General features: G+C 43.3%; 1 long non-coding RNA gene across 3 annotated transcripts in view; it reads left to right on the top strand.

The window, feature by feature from the left end:
* LOC309515907 overlaps positions 1-19,302 on the top strand; it is a 163,192-nt gene that overhangs the window by 36,963 nt on the left and 106,927 nt on the right. The window lies entirely within an intron of this gene.

Here is a 19,302-nt window from a genome sequence, read left to right on the forward strand (position 1 = left end):
GTCCTGTGCCTGAAACCCTAGAGAGCACCTGCCAGTCAGTGCAGACAATACTGAGCTAGATTGACCAACAGTCTGATTTGTGGTAAGGCCGGTTCCCATGTTCCTTCATCTTCTCTCTTCCAGACTAAACACACCCAGCTCTTTTCATCTGCTCCCCATAGGTTGTTTCCAGACTCCTTACCACCCCAAAGCACCAGTGCCTGAAAGAACCAACCTGACTGTTCAGTATTCACTGCTGTAGGGGAGGCACCCAGATGGGTCCTAGAAGAAAAAGCAGCTCCAATGTCCCCCCTCTCCCTTCTCTCCTTTTAAAAAACAACCCTAGTAAATCACGAAGTGCTCTCATTCTACTTTGTTTTGAAAGAATAATTCTGAAGGTGGTAGCAATGAATCACTGTCTCTAGGCTGAGGACTTGCAAAGGCCACGACATGTTTGCATATTTAAGGTTCTGTTGCAATGCTGAAAATTAAAGCAGGTCCATTAAAATCGCCATTAACCTTTCAAAATGCCTTACTAAGTTTAGCCCTAGGAAAAGAGAGGGGAGGGGGAGGAGCAGGCAGCAAGGGTAGTAAAAAGTCAGAAGATGTTCTGCTGAATTCAAAGAATGGGGCGATGTGGTATTTCTCCTACTGGACTCTAGCAAGCGGCCTTGCATATTGAAGGGCTTAACTGCCTCTCCATGATACTCGAGCAATGTGGTTTAAAAAAACACTGTTTATCTGTACCTGCCAATCATAGTGATGCTTGTTTATCACTGTCTTTCATTCGTTCAACTAAAATATTTAAAATCCGCTTTCCTCCCTGACAACAGGTCTCTAGGGCAGCTGAAAATAAATGAAAATGAAAACACTGTATTAGATGCAAACTGATGCATGCTTAATGATTAACTTCAGTTTCACCAGTGGTGTGCAGTCAGAGGAATGGGAATTCGGCTCATCTCCTAAAGGGCCCAAGAGCCCTCCTGCCACCTTCCCAAAGCCCAGGAAACTCCTGCTCTGCTTAGGGAGGGAGGTGCGATGCTAGGAAATTGTGATATTATGTGTGCATTGCTTCCCCAATCGTCCTCTCAAGCTGGCACCTCCTACCCTAACTGTTCCCCTACAAACCACATGCCACTGCGTCTCACTGATTTTGGTGGGTCTACTCTAAGCATGACTCGCAATGCAATCCTAACGAATAGCAAGTCCATTGAATTCAAGGGGACTTACACTAAAGTAAACAGGGTTAGGGTTGCAGCCCAGGTCTGTATCCAATTGACAATAAATATAACACTGTATTTTAAAGACTGTGATGACTTTAAACATAAGAACATACAACAGCTTTGTGGGAGAGGGGATGAAGAAGAAAATTGCCCTCTGCCCAGGGGTTAGATATTGTTTCTGCTGCTAATTAGGTTGTCCCAGCTGTTCATCTTTTAACCTATCCACATCATATATTTAAGCACCTCCAACACACATTTAAAGCACATGTTGTTCCCCTAACAATCTGGGGAAGAGTAGTTTCATGGAGCTACAACCCCCAGCAATAACCTACAGTTCCCAGGATTCTTTGGGGGAGGTCGTGTGCTTTAAATGTATGGCATATGGATCTTTCATTTGACTATTCCATGATGGTCACAGGGAAGAGTAGCCCCCTTATCTGCATAATCAAATCTCCTTGTTTGTCTATTCACACATGCATATGAACATTTGTGCTCCTGCAACTATTACTTTAGAATTCACAACTGCAGAGGTTATTGTAATGGATATAATTTTTCTGTCAATACCAACATTGCTTTGCTTATTTTGGGGAAATGAGCAAACACCAATAAACGCCAATTCAAGCGACAACAAATGTTGTTTTAAACTAAATGGCAGATAGTATGTGAAATGGCTTTGGGGCTTGAAGTGGCAGTATGTATTGCTGAAAAATTATAAAGGTGCTAGCTCAACACAAGGCGAAACTCTGGCCACAACAACCCATTTTACCTGGACCAGTTACTAGTAAAGAAATAGCAGGGGAGAAGCTGAAGTTGAGGAGTTTCTCTGCATGGAAGTTGGGGGTTGTGAGAAACCCAACAGGTCTTTGTGGAAGCCAATCACACCAAGAAGGGGAAAAGGTCACAGGCAAATGGCATAGAGTATCTCATCATTGCTCTAGGGAACAATACTTGTGACATAACAACGGTAAAGGGAAGCTAGAGATGTGACATTTGATGCTTATCCCGAGATGATTTCTTGTGGGAAGGAGGAACAAAGAGAAGTGATTCCCTGAGTTTTCACCATGATCTAGGGGTACACAATCACAATCTACATGGACAGAAAACACTTCTGCTTATGTAAGGTGTTTTTTATTATTTTTTATTTGACCATTCTTCACAACCATTTGAGGGACGTGGGTGGCGCTGTGGTCTAACCACTGAGCCTCTTGGGCTTGCCAATCAGAAGGTCGGTGGTTCGAATTCCTGCGACAGGGTGAGCTCCCGTTGCTCGGTCCCAGCTTCTGCCAACCTAGCAGTTCAAAAGCACAAAGTGCAAGTTAGATAAATAGGTACCGCTGCAGCAGGAAGGCAAACAGTGTTTCCGTGCACTCTGGTTTCTGTCACAGTTTTCTGTTGCGCTAGAAGTGGTTTAGTCATGCTGGCTCATGATCTGGAAAAACTGTCTGCGGACAAACGCTGGCTCCCTTGGCCTGTAAAGTGAGATGAGCGCCGCAACCCCAGAGTCATCTGTGACTGGTCTTAACTGTCAAGGGTCCTTTACCTTTACCTTTCACCACAACCACTTGAAGTCCATTGTGCCCTTTCCCAATCTGCTCAGGAGGGTTGTGCGGTCCTCCACTACAGCAGGGTGAAGTAGCGGATGGGGGGGATTGGTGCTACACCTTGCAAGAGAAGAAGTGCTTTCCACTTATGCAACAGCAGCACCCCTGGATTCAAGCCCTTGTACAAGAAGCAATATTATCCCAAAGGATTTCTGATGCAGCCTAGATACCAGCTAACATCAACGTAAGAGGGCCATCGCCCCGATGCATTGTAGTAAGTAATGACACAGAGATTGTGAAAAAAAGATGACAGGGTGAGGCTGAGGGGACAAACTGATGGACCTCAGAAAGAATTGTAAAATTGTACGTAGCACAGAGAAAGTAAATCACCCTCCTCTCTCATAATTCAGTCACTAGGAATTGAAACTGGTAGCAGGTTTAAGATAGGCAAAAGAACATACTTGAGGCATAATTTAACTTTTGGAATTCACTGCTACAAGGTAAAGGTGATGATCATAAAGGATAGACCAGAGATGGTAACATGTGGCTCCCTATTGTTGGACTCCATCATTCTCAGCCCCAGCCAGCATGGCCAAATGGATATGGATGATGGGAGCTGTACTTCTCCAACATCTGGAGGGACATAAGTTTCCCACTCCTGGAATAGGCAAAATTATGGAGGATAGGTCAACTGATGCTTATTAGCCTTGAAAGATTTCCGAGGAGTGCTTCTATATTCAGGGGCAATAGACCTCTGAATCTCAGTTGTTGAGTAGAGAGAAAACAGGGAGAGATTTTGCCTTCATGCACTATAATGGACTTCCTAGTCTTTGGTCTGATCCAGCAGGACTCTTCTTATGTCCAGAACTTTACCCGGCAGGCAGAACAACAGGATGGTCTTGACTTACCTAGCAAGGGATGCTGCTATAGCCATTCTCTGTCCTTAGGTCACCAGGTGTAACAACCAGCTCTAGTAGAATGTTTTAAGTATGAGCCAGACGGCTGACTTTCACTTCCCTCATCAGGCTTGATTTAATCATTTTAAAGGTTCATCTTCATAATTCCCCTTCAACCTTATTGGCTAAGCTTGAATGGATTCAAGACTGACTGAATATTGCTACCCTCTCTGTAATTACAGCCCACTAACAATGACCTTAAAAAAAAGTGGCCTTCTTGATGGGTTAAATTACCCTTACAATAGGATCCTTTATTTCATGGGGAAATTGTTCAGTCACGATGATCAACAGCTGAAAATGTTCTTATCTGTGCTGATGTGTAAGGAATTAAGAATAGTAATAACAGATTAAAATCTTCAGTTCCTTTGATTTGCATTTTAATCATAAATTCCTGTGGCTTTTCAAGTACTTATTTCAGCAGAAAGATAGGGATCCACACTCCACTCTGGTAGATCATTTGAAATATTTAAAATTGCACATGGGAATGCAAAGTGCATGTCTAAAAGTAAAAAAAATGTTGGCTGTTCAAATATGGAAGTGATTGCCTGGGGTTGCACTAAGTCTCTCCTTGTCACCACTGAGCACTGTCATAGTCGGCATCAACATGACAAAAGAGTCAGAGCGCAGATCTAGCAGCTGACTGCCTTTGCCTCAATAGACCTGCCCTAGTTTAGCAGAAAGAGGAACAGCCATTCTAAGCAGAGTATCACTTTTGCATAGTTCGGCAAGAATACAAACGCTGATTACTGTCTCTCGCGTTTCTACTGCTATCGCTATCTCAGCAGCAGTTACACTTTTGGGCATTAATTATCAGGTTTCCTTTAGTGCTTTACTGTTCAAGAAGAGAGAGTATATTTGGGTTAACTACAGAGGTGTTAAGAGATTGCTGCATAGGAGAGCAGAGAAGAGAGATGGCAGGCAGACCAGGTCTGGGAAAGGCAAGCCTCACTTTTGACGCTGTTGCAGTCAGGTCCTGGTTTGCAGGCTTCGCATAGGCCTTTGGTTGGTCAAAGTGAGAACAGGATGCTGGGCTGGGTGATCTCATAAGAATGCTTTGGTTTGGGGGCATCTATAGCACTCACCAGCTTTGGGAAAGAGCAAAGACATTTGGCTGAGGAAAGACATGAAAGGAAGATATGATCAAAGAGGAAGCCACACTGGTCCGTCCGACTTAGTCTTGGAACATGCAGAGCCCAGCAAAGTGCTCATGAGATCAGCTGGCCCATATAGGTTGGCAATGCAGAAAGTATCAAATTTGGCTGGGGTAGGGCTGTACAATCATGGATAACTCTGTTGGAGCATGCTACCATAGGCGCCGACTCCATGGGGCCTGAGGGGGCCCGAGCCCCCTCAAAAATTCGTTTGGGGGGGCTCTGCCCCCCCAATAATCTCGGGCGCCCCTCCAGCAGAGCGCCACCGCCGCCCCTCCCCCAGCCCAAAATGCACAGGGTCGGGCTGCATGCCTCCTGCCCTCCCTCCCGAGCAAAAGCTCCACCCAATTTCCTTCGGAGCTGATTAATAGGCGCAGCACGCTCTCCCCTATTCGCTCACGAGGAGGCGGCGCCACTTTATCTGCATATTCATGAGCTTATTTATTATTCATGAGCTTTCGCGGGCTCCCCCAATGTTTTTTATAAGTCGGCACCCCTGCATGCTACCAACCTTAGGATCAGAGTCAGACTAAGCTTTTACGCACTAGAGCAGGCCCTGAGGACTCATCCTCAGGCTTCATCCACCTCATTTAGGTAAACTGAATCTCCTGCATGGGCCCATGCTTGTGCTGGTCCCCCCCCCACATCTATAGTATTCATAGACCTTGCAGCAGCAAGTCCTCTAGAGTAGCTCTTCGCAGGTCTCTGGTTGACGGCTTGAAGGGGGCAGGCCTCTGAGGTTCCTCTGGATTGTTGGTTCAACTAGACTAGGTGGGTTCTCTGCAGCTGCTTTCTTGTCACCTGAGCTCCCAGACACAACACTGGGAGGGCACCATGTTGCTTATCCCTGGATTAGCCCTTGAGGTCCTGTGAGCAATGTGCTTCATTCACCAGTGAACGGTGGATGCAGGGAACAGGTTGTGTTTGTTGGATATTCTCTCTGGGTGAGAGAGAATCATTTGTTTCAGACACAGAGAAGAACAGAGAAGAAGTTTCAAGAAGCAGCAGAAGGCTGAGATTGTTTTGTCTATGCAAGGACATTTTCTGCGGGAACTATTCTTTGGACATGTGCAGAGTGACAGGAAGTACTGATAACAATGGTTCTATGTAACTTGTTGTAACTTGTAAGTCTCTTGCTTATGTCTTGCAGTGAGAGAAGCTGACTCTTGTTGGACTCTAAGCATGCCTTCACCATGGCAATGGTGAATGTCTGTATATATTTGCTACCAACGTGCTTTTATGCCTGTCAAGCAAACCTCTACCCTTGACTGAGTCTTTATGGCATCCATGAGTGTTTATTGTCTACTGTGTGTACCTTCAACCCTGAAGATGCTTCCAAGGAAGGAGCTGCTTTGAGATGTAATTCTGTTGAATATGGATCCTGCTACACATGCGCACCAAAAGTGATGCCGGACCCAATCCTTCTAAATCATCCATCAGAGGTTGATGGATTGATCCAACAGTGTTTCCCTTCCTTCCCACTTTTCCAACCTTATAAATCCCTCTTGGGTTCATTTGACTTTGGGGCTTCCCATCTCTGTATTTTGTGGGGCCATGATTGACTTGCACTTAGAGGTATGAAGAGCCTCTCCGAATCTCACTTCTTCAGGATATGCATTTCCATCCCTGCTCACATATTCATAAAGTGCGAAAGAGCATTTTCACCAAAGGAGGACTTGAAAGGAGGAGCAGAATAATGGAGGTCAGCTGGCGGCCACCATTTGATGAATACTTTGCTGGCAACTAGGTTTCCATGGCAAAAATCAATTGAGGAGCCTGTTCTGCTGTGTTCCTATTCCATGCCTCTGCAGCGGAGGGATTCATTATATATTGGCTTTGTATCACTGGCCATTATAGGAAGGATGAGCTTCCTTGCAACACTAGGAATATGAACATGAGCTACTGCTGGAAATTGGCAGCCAAGTTCTTTTATGGACACGGTGACCTTTTCGCTTCTGAGGAATGTATTGCTGCCACTTAGAAAGGGTGATTTTGGATGGCTGGAATACCAGCCAGCGCATTGGAAATTGAGTTGAACTTCCGCCGATTTCACTGTTTTCACCACCAAGGTTCTTTGTTTTGCGCGTTGATTGACCCACACTTTCCCCCTGCTCTTTCTATGCTGAAGTGGCATTTCAAAACTGACAGCACCAGCTGTACACCTGTCATCTCGTTGCTGATTCCTGTGTGACAGATGGCACAAATAGCCTGGCACATATCTGTTGGATCAGAAGAAGCACTGCAGTGTCTGCCAGATTTCTGATGACTTAGATTTTTACATATTCTGCTTTGCTGAATCACTCATAGAGAAGCACAGCCTTTGACAGGAAATAAAGTCTTTTTGGTTTGGGTCTTTCCCAGGAAAAGTGGATGAAGGTGATTTTTCTCTTTAGAGCTTTGAGCTGTCATTGCCTTCTAAAACAAATCAAGATATTATGGGAAGGCATCTATTTTTCATTTCAACTATCTTCCATTTGATTTATTCCCAACTTCTAGCAGAGTAGGATGAATTTGGGCTGGTTTATGACCCTATCCAATGAGCCAATGCATGGACGTCACAAGCAGCAGAATCAAGGGAAGACATCCAAATATTGTAACAACTCGTGTCCAAGCCTCCAGTAGGGATGGGTGAATCTGTCAATTTCACCTGGATAAAGGAATGGCGCATGCTACAAGACCCAGACCTGCTAGTCTGAGAAGTTTATGACAACGGGTATGGGTGGCACGCATGCCTGGGGTATGGAAAAGTAAAAATTCACAAGGGTTTTTTGAACCATATTGTCAGAAAATCCCTTTGTGTGGTCTGGGATAAATATAAAGATCTTTTAGAGCAAAAAACACCTTGGTGGAGCTCACCAACCAAAGCATCCACGGTTAAAAGGAAAAATACAGAGGAAACTGGCCAATATATAAAACTTTACTAAAGGAAGAAAAAAATGAATTCAAGCTGAAAAGCTTTGATGAGATAAGAGAAGAGATTGCAGATTGGTTCCAATATTATCAATTATTTGAAACATTTAAAATAGATTTTAAAAAGGGGGTTTATGACAGAAACATCTAGACTGGAAACAGATTTGGTCAACTCCCAAACGAAAACTCTTTCAAAAATGTATGGACTCCTCCTTGACTGGGAAGGTGGAGGAGGTGAAGGCTGTCATGATTAAATGGGCCTAGGATTTCGGGCATAACATAGATATGAAAGAGTGGGGAAATTTATTGAAAATAAAGTAGAAATTTACCGTGTGTTACACTTTAAGGGAAATTTTCAAAAAATGCTGTACCGCTGGTATCTGACTTCATGGAAGTTTTCAAAAATGTATAAAAATGTATCTAATACTTGTTGGAGATGTAGAGAAGGAATTGGTACAATGTTCCATATGTGGTGGCTATGTAAAAAAATAAAGGTCTTCTGGGATGACATTTACATTGGAACCTTGTGTTACGTACCACCCTCCTTACGCCCTTCTGCTAACCCAGAAGTAGATGCTCCTGGTTGCGAACTTTACCCCGCGATGCGAGTGGAAGTTGCACACCAGTGGCGCGGCAGCAGCGGGAGAAGCCATTAGCGAAAATGCGCCTCATGTTAAGAATGGTTTCGGGTTACAAATGGACCTCTGGAATGAATTAAGTTCGTAACTGGAGGCAACACTGTACATAGAACTTTAAAAAATGTTTAAAGTCTCATTTATTAAAAAAAGCCAGAAATAAAATGCATGAACTTCTCAAGATATAGCAGTTTGAGAATGGAAGGAACCCCTCCTTTCCAACAGAGTAAGAAAAAAAAAGAGCAAAATTAGATTGAACTTTAAAAAAAGAATTCATGAATATTTTGATGAAAGCACTGCAGGAATGTGGGAAGCAACACATTAAATGGAAATAATTCATCTGTCATTGTGTGTTTTCCCAAAGCAAGAGTCTGAATTTGTGCTTTTCAAATTTTCATATGGCTCATGTCAAACAAAAGATTCCAAGCCCAGAAGTTGCATCTTTAGAAATGAAACAATTTCCATCTCTTTGTAGAACTCGACTTCTTTTTATTTCCCAGGTGTTCCAACAGGTGAATAGCAAGCAGCGCTATCCTGCACTTTTGTGTGTGTGAGATGCCTAGTCAAGTGAAAGGGCAAACCTCTCCCCAGACCATCGCACAATGCCACATGAAACGAGGAAGACAAAGACAAATAAATATACCCACTGAGGGTCTCAATCTTGTTTGTTTGGCCTCCTGTGTCTCTGCCTGTTGTTTCTCATTTTATCATTCCACCCCCAAAGATTATGATCTCATTGGTATGCATTGTATGGCGCCTACAAGTGCCCTGATCCATGACAGAGTTTCTTATGCAGACATCTGGCCCAAGTCTAACTTTTGAGCTCCCTGCAGGCATTCTACTTGCATGTAAAACCACCAGAGGGTGGGGAGGGTAAGGATGAGACCAAGTAGCTCCACACACTCCTGTTACCACCTCTTGTTACCCTCCAGGAGTTAAAGGGCAAACATCTGAATCACTTAGACGTTTCCCACACAATTTAGAACCCTGGAAGATCTGGATTCCAAGTTCTGTAGGGATCCACTAGTAGTTGAGGATCTCTGCTTCAGAAGTTCACCCTCCAACTTGTGGAGGGGTTGGGAGTTTAGCATCTCCCTGCTCTCATGTTGGGTTTACATGCAAGTTGAATTCCTGACATGCAGGAAGTTTGGGGCTCACTGGAACTCTGTAAAACACTTGCTGATTTTTAGTCTTCTTCCAAACTCCACCTCTATATACAGATAGGTAGCCGTGTTGGTCTGCCATAGTCAAAATAAAAAAATTCCTTCCAGTAGCACCTTAAAGACCAACTAAGTTAGTTCTTGGTATGAGCTTTCGTGTGCATGTGTATCTGAAGAAGTGTGCATGCACACGAAAGCTCATACCAAGAACTAACTTAGTTGGTCTTTAAGGTGCTACTGGAAGGAATTTTTTTATTTCCACCTCTATATGTGATTCTACAGAGACTTTCCCCTCTGCTTTCTGCCCTTTCTGTCTTTATATGTTATATAAACTGTCTTATACAATATTATATCAGTGCTTCACAATGTTACATCAGTGATTGCCTCTGCTCAAAACCTGCCACTCCCTTCCTAGCTGAAATCTCACCCTTCTCTGACATCAGCTGGTGGATGTCTGGTAGCTGTGGTTCAAAATGATGCTCCAAATACTTCATGGTGTATGAGTAGTAGGTAATCCCAGAACCCTGGATTGGGTAGGAATCCCTGCTGTAGCTAATTTCAGGGTATCCTTCATCCTGGATTTTGGAGTGAAGTTCTGATGCTTCATAGCCAGTAGCAAACAGAAAAAAATGCAGTAGTTAGACTGATTTCATGCATACATACAATCAGTAGATCAGAAAAACATTAGTGCACCCTTAAAATGTTTTTCCAAGCAAGCCTCTAGTCCACATGGGATATCTTGTTTTACTCCCTCTCCTCAAGGGTCTTAGAGGCGTCTTAATGATACAGCTCTGGCAGCCACTTCAGCAGAATGTTTTGCTACTGGAAAAAACAGTAGTGCTGAAAACTAGGATGATAGTACATTCACTGAGATTGGCAATGGTTCGCAGGTAGCCTTCTGCCTTGTGGCTCATTTATGCAAAGAGGCATTAGACACCTGTTTGGATAGACTCCTTTGCCACTTCGGTAGCATCCATGAGATTTTACAACAGCAGAGCAGGAGATCAAAGATAATATATTAAAAATGAACGAAATACCTGCATAAAAGTTATTTTTTAAAAACAAAAATACTTAACTATTGTTATACCATAAAAAGAAAAAATATCAAAGTTTTTTGTGGCAATAATACATAACACCAAATAATGAAAACCATATAAAAAGTTAAAAACAAACAATTAACCATTGTGGAAAGATGTATTCTCAATTGCCTGCATAGGTCTGGCTGGATAGAAAAGTTTTCATCAGGCATCTAAAAGCTGACACAGAAGACACCTGCTGAATTTCTATCAGCAGAATATTCAACACATACCGTCCAACTTTTTCAAGCCACAAACCAGGATGCACATCTTGTGAGATGTGCTCCTGGGTGAGTCCTGTGGCCTGCGCCTTGCTCTGCCCCCTAAAAGCACTTTTGGGGGTTGAGAGTGCAGCGCAAGAGCATGGCATCCAAAATGGCCTCTGGGATCTCATGCAAAAACATGGGATGTCCCATTTGCCCCCCGGGGCACTTGGGAGGTATGATTCAACATGATGACATGAAAGGCTCAGTTTCCTGCCAAATGAGCTTTGGCAACAACCACTGATGCAGATAAACTCAATGATCAAGCTGGGATTGAGGATTCAGGGCTGGACCTAAGTTGTTCAGGGCTTTGTAAATTAGTAGAAGACCCTTGAACATGTCTTGGTTGTAGATGGGCACCTAGGGCAGCTGTTTGACAATGGTGTCACATGTTCTCAGCTAGATGCCTCCACCAGCACTCCAGCTGCTGCATTCTACACCAGCTGGAGCTTCTAAACCAAAGGGCGGGCCCACATAGAGAGCATTACAGAAGTCCAGCCTCAAGGTTACCAACAAATGGCCTACAGTGGTCTGGCCATTCCTGGATAGGACATCTGCTGAATCTCTGTTGGCGGAGTATTTGACAGGAATGGCCATAGCTGGCAAACCAGGTGAAGTTGGTAAAGGGCTCTCCTAGCCACATAGGAAACTTGGACCACTAGTACTGTCTCTCAAAATATGTATTTCTAAGTATATTTATGATGCAATAATACATTTTGATATGGTTTTGGGTCTGAGAACTCATCACAAAACTCACCACAAATTTCAGAGTCGGGTGAAATTGGAAGGACTACATTCTGACCCCCACACAAAGCGGAGAACAGGTCTGTTCATATCAGAATCCACAAATTCCTCAAACATCTCAGCTAATTTGCAACTATTGTTCATAATTTGTTTCTTGACCTTTTGTAGCTACTGAAAGGAATGTCAGATTTGTAGATCAGGTGGCTGGTATACCTGCAGTTTGGATGCGGTAGTTGCCAAACAGGTGCCAGTTATAGTAATAGCTGTAGGCAAAATGATAAAAAAATTAAAGCATCACCAATATTAAGTGTTAACATGTCTGTGCTCTGCAGTGCTCTTCTTAAAGTAATTAAGTGTGAATGCCTTTAATCTTATTCTTTCTCTTGCTAGTTAACCGTGACCTGGTATCTCTAGGAATGAAAAGTTAACCATTACTTGGAGATTTCAATTAAACCAATACACATTGGCCTTTGGACTTAACACGCTAGTAGCGATGCTTAGAGGCAGGGAGAAATCCTCAAGTTGAGAAGGGTCCCCTACTCAATCCTCAGTTGCAATAATGGAGACTTAATGTCTCAGCTTTTTCTGCCCTCGGATTAATGGAGCAAGCTCAGCTTATTATAAAAAGTGCTATAATTTCCTCTGATGTTTTCATTATGCATCCCTTTGTGCCAGAACTAATTTGCAATAATGTATATGTAATTTTGGAAAGCAAGAAGAAATCCTATTGCCTTCAGGTTATGATTAACCTGTAGAAATGCTGAAGTACGCATATCATATGGTTATGCAAACACCATCAACCCCCTGAAACATTTAAAAACCCAAAGTGGCAACCCAATCTGCATTTTTACTACTTAGATGTCAGACTAGATTAGAAGGAGTTGGATAGATTAATCAGTCATTCTTAAAATATAACGATATATGAACAGTTGAGCTATATCAAAGATAAACTGTGGGTTTTTGAAAAACTAAATATACTCTGATGTTAAGCAGAAATTCCCCAAATCTGAAGCTAGTTTTCAAGATTTATTGCCATTTGAATTAATCACTTGCTTTCCCCTTTTAAGGCTGTGTGTGTGTGTTTATTTAATTTACAGAGTTTATGGTTCATGAGTTGATCACAATTTTTTTACTGAATCAGTCTGAATTTATAAATTCAAGGCTGTCAGTTGCAAGATCTACCATAGTGCATACATTTTAGGAAACCCTGATGTTGAAATTAAGGAATTGTGACTTGTTTAAACTATGATTTCAGAAGAAGTCAGTATCTGAAGCTCGTATTGATCCTGAATTGTTCTCACTAACCTTAAACAAACCACAGGCCCCAAGTTCAGCTGCTGCAGGAAACCGTGGTTTGTTTAAATAGGAAACAAAAGCTATCAATTTCCCTATTGTGGGTCTAAGGCTTGCCTCAGCTCATTCATGTAGCAGGAAACCATGCTGTCATTTTATGTCTGAACCAGGCCAATATGTTTCTAAGTGTAATTGATTCTCTGCAACATTTTGGAATTGTGTGCTGTGTGTTTTTAAAGGTAAAGGTAAAGGTACCCCTGCCCGAACGGGCCAGTCTTGACAGACTCTGGGGTTTGTGCGCCCATCTCACATCTATTGGCCGGGGGCCAGCGCTGTCCGGAGACACTTCCGGGTCACGTGGCCAGCGTGACAACGCTGCTCTGGCGAGCCAGAGCCGCACATGGAACGCCGTTTACCTTCCCGCTGGTAAGCGGTACCTATTTATCTACTTGCCCCCGAGGGTGCTTTCGAACTGCTAGGTTGGCAGGCGCTGGGACCGAGCAGCGGGAGCGCACCCCGCCGCGGGGATTCGAACCGCCGACCTTTCGATCGGCAAGCCCTAGGCGCTGAGGCTTTAGCCCACAGCGCCACCCGCGTCCCCATGCTGTATGTTTTTAGGGTAGTATGAAAGAAGCATAGATTGGTCAAATGCTCCATTGTCACTTGTTGCCTGTCTTTGTGACAATCAGAATTAATAATACAAACAAACTGTATAACATTCTCCATATGGTCCAGCAAAAAAGAGCGGAAGAAGTCAAAGCCTGTGGAGAAATCCAATTGTTTCAAGTCTTCCAAAAGAACTTAGAGCTTGAGTGAAGATGGAGGATTTTTTTTCAAATGGTAGGCAAGATATATTATGGAAGCCATGTGCTGGGTCTGGGTATTTTGCAGACTATTCCTGTGGATCAACTTTTTTTTTGCTAACAGTGAATTCTTCCACTGCTGCCAATCCTGTTATTCTAACCTAAAGACCACAGTTGAATCTGAACAACTCTGGGTCAGAAAGGATATTGATTTGTACACAGGGAGTCTGGTACCGTACCCACCACATTTTCCTGGGTGTAAATCCTGGCACCGACTCAGCCAGCCAAGCTGATAGAGGATCTGTGCTCGTTTCAGCTGTTTATGCAATTTACAACTGCATTCTCATGATACACGATGGCAGCTTTGTAATAACATATTATGCTAATTTAATCATTTTCTGTTGCATTTGTTTGTAACGCTGATAAGCAAAGCAATATAAATACATAGATTCTTTTCATTCCGCAGAATAACAGTTGTTGTTCCTTTCCCTGGGTATTTCATGCATCAGCTGCTAAACAGCTGTTTTTCATAATATGAAATTTCAGATGAGAGGGGGCCTTATTAAGCTGTTCTTTCTTGCCCAAGGTTCAGTGTAAACTTTCATTCTAGCACAGAACACTAAAATGGAACGGAGAGGGAATGGCTAGGAGGACGTTCTGTTGTTTTCACTCTTCTAGCCATTTTGGGCACAGATTGTGCCACTCGGATGAGGAAATGTTGGGCTTCACTAAAGCTAAACTATGCAAGAGGCAGCCCAGCTCTGTCCCCTGTGTCACTTATCAGACCTTAACAATAGTTTTCATTACAATATTACTGTATATCTGCAGTCCACAAATCTCTGTGGCTCCATTTTTTTAAAAGCGCCACTTGACATTGTGTAGATGCAGGTGACTCCCCACTTATGCAGGGGGTATTTTTCTGGGGGGCCCCGCACACATAAGTAAAATGTGCCTAAGTCGAGAGCACCCCTGAAGAATCCCTGTGGTTCGTGAGGAGACCCTCCCCAGAGCCCGAAGAACACAGCCTCTTTGGTCTCTGGGGAGGGACACCTTGTGAGCCAGGAGGACTCTCCAGTGTGCTCCCTACTTCCACTTCCTGGTGCCATGTGTGTGTGCAGTTGCATGCAAGTGGGAAGTTGCTCGAATTAGTAGTCCAGGGCAGCACTGGCCCTTGGAATGTGTGGCTCTGCCTCTTCTGACAGTCATCACCCCCAGCTATCACAACTGTGTTTCAGTAGGGGGTACCATTGCTGTCTATTCAGGGAGGGGAGGGCGGCCACAGTTCATGGGGTAGCACTGGCTCATTTTCGGCAGTGGTTCAGAGTAGAAAAGGATGGTTCCTTGTCTTGGCACTGGGAGGTGAGCACTTGATCTCATGCCTTAATGTATCCCCCCTACCCAATTGAGAACCTAAGAGGAGGCCTGCTGGATCAGGCCAAAGGCCCATCTAGTTCAGCACGTTGTACTCATAGTGGCCATCCTGATGCCTATGGAAAGTCCACAAGCAAGATCTGAGTGCAACAGTTTTCTCCTCACTTACATTGCCCGGAAACTGGTATACTGTCCCCAACTGTGGAAGTAGAACATAAACCATCACGGAGGAGGCAGATCTGGCTTCCAAGAAGTGTGCAGAGGCGGCGGGCGATTCATTGCTTGGAGGCTAGATCTTCTGCCCCTGTGGATCCTGCTGTCTGAGGTGCCTGCCTCATCTTGCCTCATGGGTGGGCTGGCCCTGGTGCATAGTCCTAATGCAGGTTAATTTATTTTGCCACCTGAGGCAGAAAACCCCGCAAGTGCTTCTTTCCCCACCCTGGCAATAAAAATAAGTTAAGTAGTTAACCACTTGCTACCCTTTCATGAGGCCTGAGGCAGCTGCCTCCCTCTGCCTAATGGTAGGGCAGTAAGTTTGTAACCGGCTGTCTTGCTTTGGCAACAGCACTGGCTCTAGCAGCTTTACCAAAATGTGCCTGGTTTTGAAATTTGAAATCAAACTGCTGTGGAGATAGATTTGAAGGATATGGGTAGGGAGGGGAAGGGAAAGACAGCCATATCTCTGCTGTCTAGATGTTAAAAAAAGAGTCCTTTCTCTTAGTACATTCAAAATGTAAAGTTTTCCATATTTTTCAGTGAAAACCTAATGCAAACAATTTGCTCATGCTGCTTGCTCCCATACCCAGTATGCAAAGCTACTCTTTGGTATAATGAAGCGGAAGTGCTTCTCCTTTCAGCTTATCACCGTTAGCGGGTAATTTTAACCCAGCCTACTTTTCTGAAAAATATGCTTCTAAACAACCACGACATGCCTCTAAATAACCAGCGTGGCTTACAAAAGCACGATGCACCGTCTCATATAATCTTCTGACTTTCAAAGTCAATGACACATGTGTTCTTTGATTTTTACTACTGTGTAAGAATCACAAGTGTAATTATGCACACATGTGATGTCGATGACGATACAGCAGGTATTCAGATAATTTTCCTAATGGAAATGTGACCTTTAAACGTGACCCACTTACACAAGGAATCGGTACTCAGCGCTGATCTGCATATGATCAGGCAGGTGTTGGGTGGGGGTTTCAGTGATGGCTAGGATGTAGAGAACAGAAGCCTTTGATCTGTAGTAATAGTAACGAGAGTGCACTCATTGGTACAGCAGAGCACTCAGTGTTTCCTGGGATGCTGGAGCCATTAAAGAAGGCTGTAATTTTCCTCATTAACACAATTGCTGTTATCAGAGTTCTGTACCCCCTAAATCCCCACTACATTATGCTGGTGCAATAGACCCAACCACTCTTCTTAGCATGTGAATGAGCGGACTTGCCTCGTGGCGCCTCTGAATTCAAGGCCCAATTAAGTATCTATATTTCACAGTCAGATAGCAGAATAATAATATGCCACCCACAGAGTGCAAGGAACAAAGGGCACAGCCATGTAATACTTAATTTTCAAAAACAAGAGGTTACAGGACACACGTTTGCCCAGAAGCTCCTCATCTTTAAGGACCTTGTCAAAGAGGATATGCAGACAGAGGATTGGGTTGAGACAAAGTACTGTATATATCGACTGTATATTGAGAACTGTTGAGGAATTATCTTATTGATATTCCACCCTGCATTTTTGCACTTGAGGAGTGTATGTTTCTGAGTTGCTGTCCTCCCTAATTACTCATTGCCTCTTTGTGCCGTCTTCCTTCAAAGATACGTTATGCCTTCTCAACCCTTTGATGCTGTGAGTAAAGGCTGAAGTTCTCCTTTGGTGAGATGGTTCCACCACCTCCTGGTCTTCTCTGTCAATTGTCTAACTGATAGCCATACTGAATACTAATCCACTGGCATCATTTCAAGGTTGGTTTAAGATTATTTTTACACAGGAGGTGGGAAATCCAAATGCCCTTACTCCCCACAGAAGAAAAAGCACACAACAGCCTAATTAATGTAGTATCTGCTGCCAAAATTAGCCAAGTGAAGCCATTACCCAGTTCTGTTTAATGCTAGGAGTGACCCCACAGTTTCTGTCTTTGCTACAACATGTATTTTCAATATCCACCCTCGTGGATTCTAGTGTATACACACCATACATTTCAACCACTTTTAAAGTACCTGGCTTCCCCCAGAGAGTCCAGGGAACTGCAGTTTGCTACAGGTTTTGGGAATTGTAGCTCTTTGGGGGGGGGGAGAGCTGCAGTTCTTATGATTCTTTGTGTGTGTGTGTTTTTAAATGCATGATGTGCATGCAGCCAAAATAAATGAGGACCAAGAATTGGAACTGGTTATTCTGGAATACAAAAGGGACATGAGTTAAACCACAGAGCCTACGGCTTGCCGATCAGAAGGTCGGCAGTTCAAATCCCCGCGACGGGCTGAGCTCTTGTTTCTCGGTCCCTGCTCCTGCCAACCTAGCAGTTCAAAAGCACAAAGTGCAAGTGGATAAATAGGTACCGCTCTGGCGGGAAGGTAAATGGCATTTCCTTGCGCTGCTCTCGTTTGCTTAGTCATGCTAGTCACATGACCCGGGAGCTATATGCCGGCTCCCTCGGCCAATAAAGTGAGCTGAGCGCTGGAACCCCAGAGTCGTCCACAACTGGACCTAATGGTCAGGGGTCCCTTTACCTTTATCTTATTCTGGAATACACCCCTCACCCCCAATTCAGGGAACCTGTGGCCCTCTAGATATTGTTGGACTCCAATGCCCATCAGCCCTGGCCATATAAACACTTAATTGGGAGTGAGTCCCACCGAAGACAAGTAGGACTTACTTCCAAATGAATATGTCTAAGATTGAGCTATGCATGTCTGATATTACTCTCAGGCAGAATACCATATACCTAAAGCATTCCTAGCTCCCCGCTTTCTTGGGGTGTGTATGTGTAAATATCAGAGACTTAACAATTCGTAAGATGTTGATCCTGCTGAGTATCACTTTCTAATCTGGTGTAGATCTATTAATACACCTTGAATGTAGATTTTCAACCAATTGCATATCCAGCTTAAGGTAATTACTCCTTAATATTTACATATGCAACACATTTCTATAGCATGGCGGGCTAATGGAGAAGATAGGTGTTTTTAATAGAATTAACTCTAGAAACTTGAACTCATGCAATTTGTTTCCGACAAATCCAGTAAACATTTATACTATGCCAGCTGAGTAGTCAGATTCATTTTCAATATCAGACAAGGGCTAAATTGGATAGTTTTCTATTAATGCTGAAAGAAGTAGCATAATTGCCACCTGAGTTCAGTGAAATTGATTTCGCATTGTGCTGTTCAATGTAAATACTGCTAAAATCCTAAAATCATTACAATGTAGCCTATAAAAATGCTTTTTTCTGGGAGCAACAGACAATTTATATTAATATTTATGCTTGCTTAATCTCTTTCTATCAAAAATCATAGTTATAAAAACAACCTAAAATATGATTGTGGAATATAAGCAGAACTAAATAGCCTCCTATTCAAATGAAGTGTTTTAATGAAATATTTTGCAGAATATGGCTTCCATACTATCAGTATGCTATCAGTAATTATTATCCTTTATTGGGTCAAGCATTTGCTCAACAGTTGAACTTGAATTGGAAGATACATCTAGGATTACTTGGCTGCCATTTACTATATGATACAAATAGCAAACACTATCTTAATTTTTCACTAACCTACTTTGTGATATGCTACCTGAGAGTTGAGGAACTTCTAGCCACATTCATTCTAGGGATGAATGTGGCCCTTGGGTCAACTCTGCATGGTCTTGTAACTTTCTGCAGACCATGCTTCTCTTTCCAGGCTCTCAATCCTCCTTGAGTAGGCTTGCTTGGATGGGATTTGCCTTGAATTGTGGTAATGAGATTTGATGACTCGGTATTTAAAATACTAAGGCTATGATCCTATGGTCCCTGGGAGGGTGTCCCAGATGCCATAGGATGGACTAGATCTGCTCCACTGGTTTTGGAGACAGAAACAGATCCTTCTGTTCCTTGGTCATGCCTTCAAACCAGGAGGAAATTTAGGTGTGCTTCTGCGTGAGTCTGAACCTTTCCTACCCCTATTTCTCCCAATACTTCTAATGGGAAGG

The sequence above is a fragment of the Podarcis vaucheri genome (assembly GCF_965113315.1).
Source record: "Podarcis vaucheri genome assembly, chromosome: 12".
Taxonomy (NCBI): domain Eukaryota; kingdom Metazoa; phylum Chordata; class Lepidosauria; order Squamata; family Lacertidae; genus Podarcis; species Podarcis vaucheri.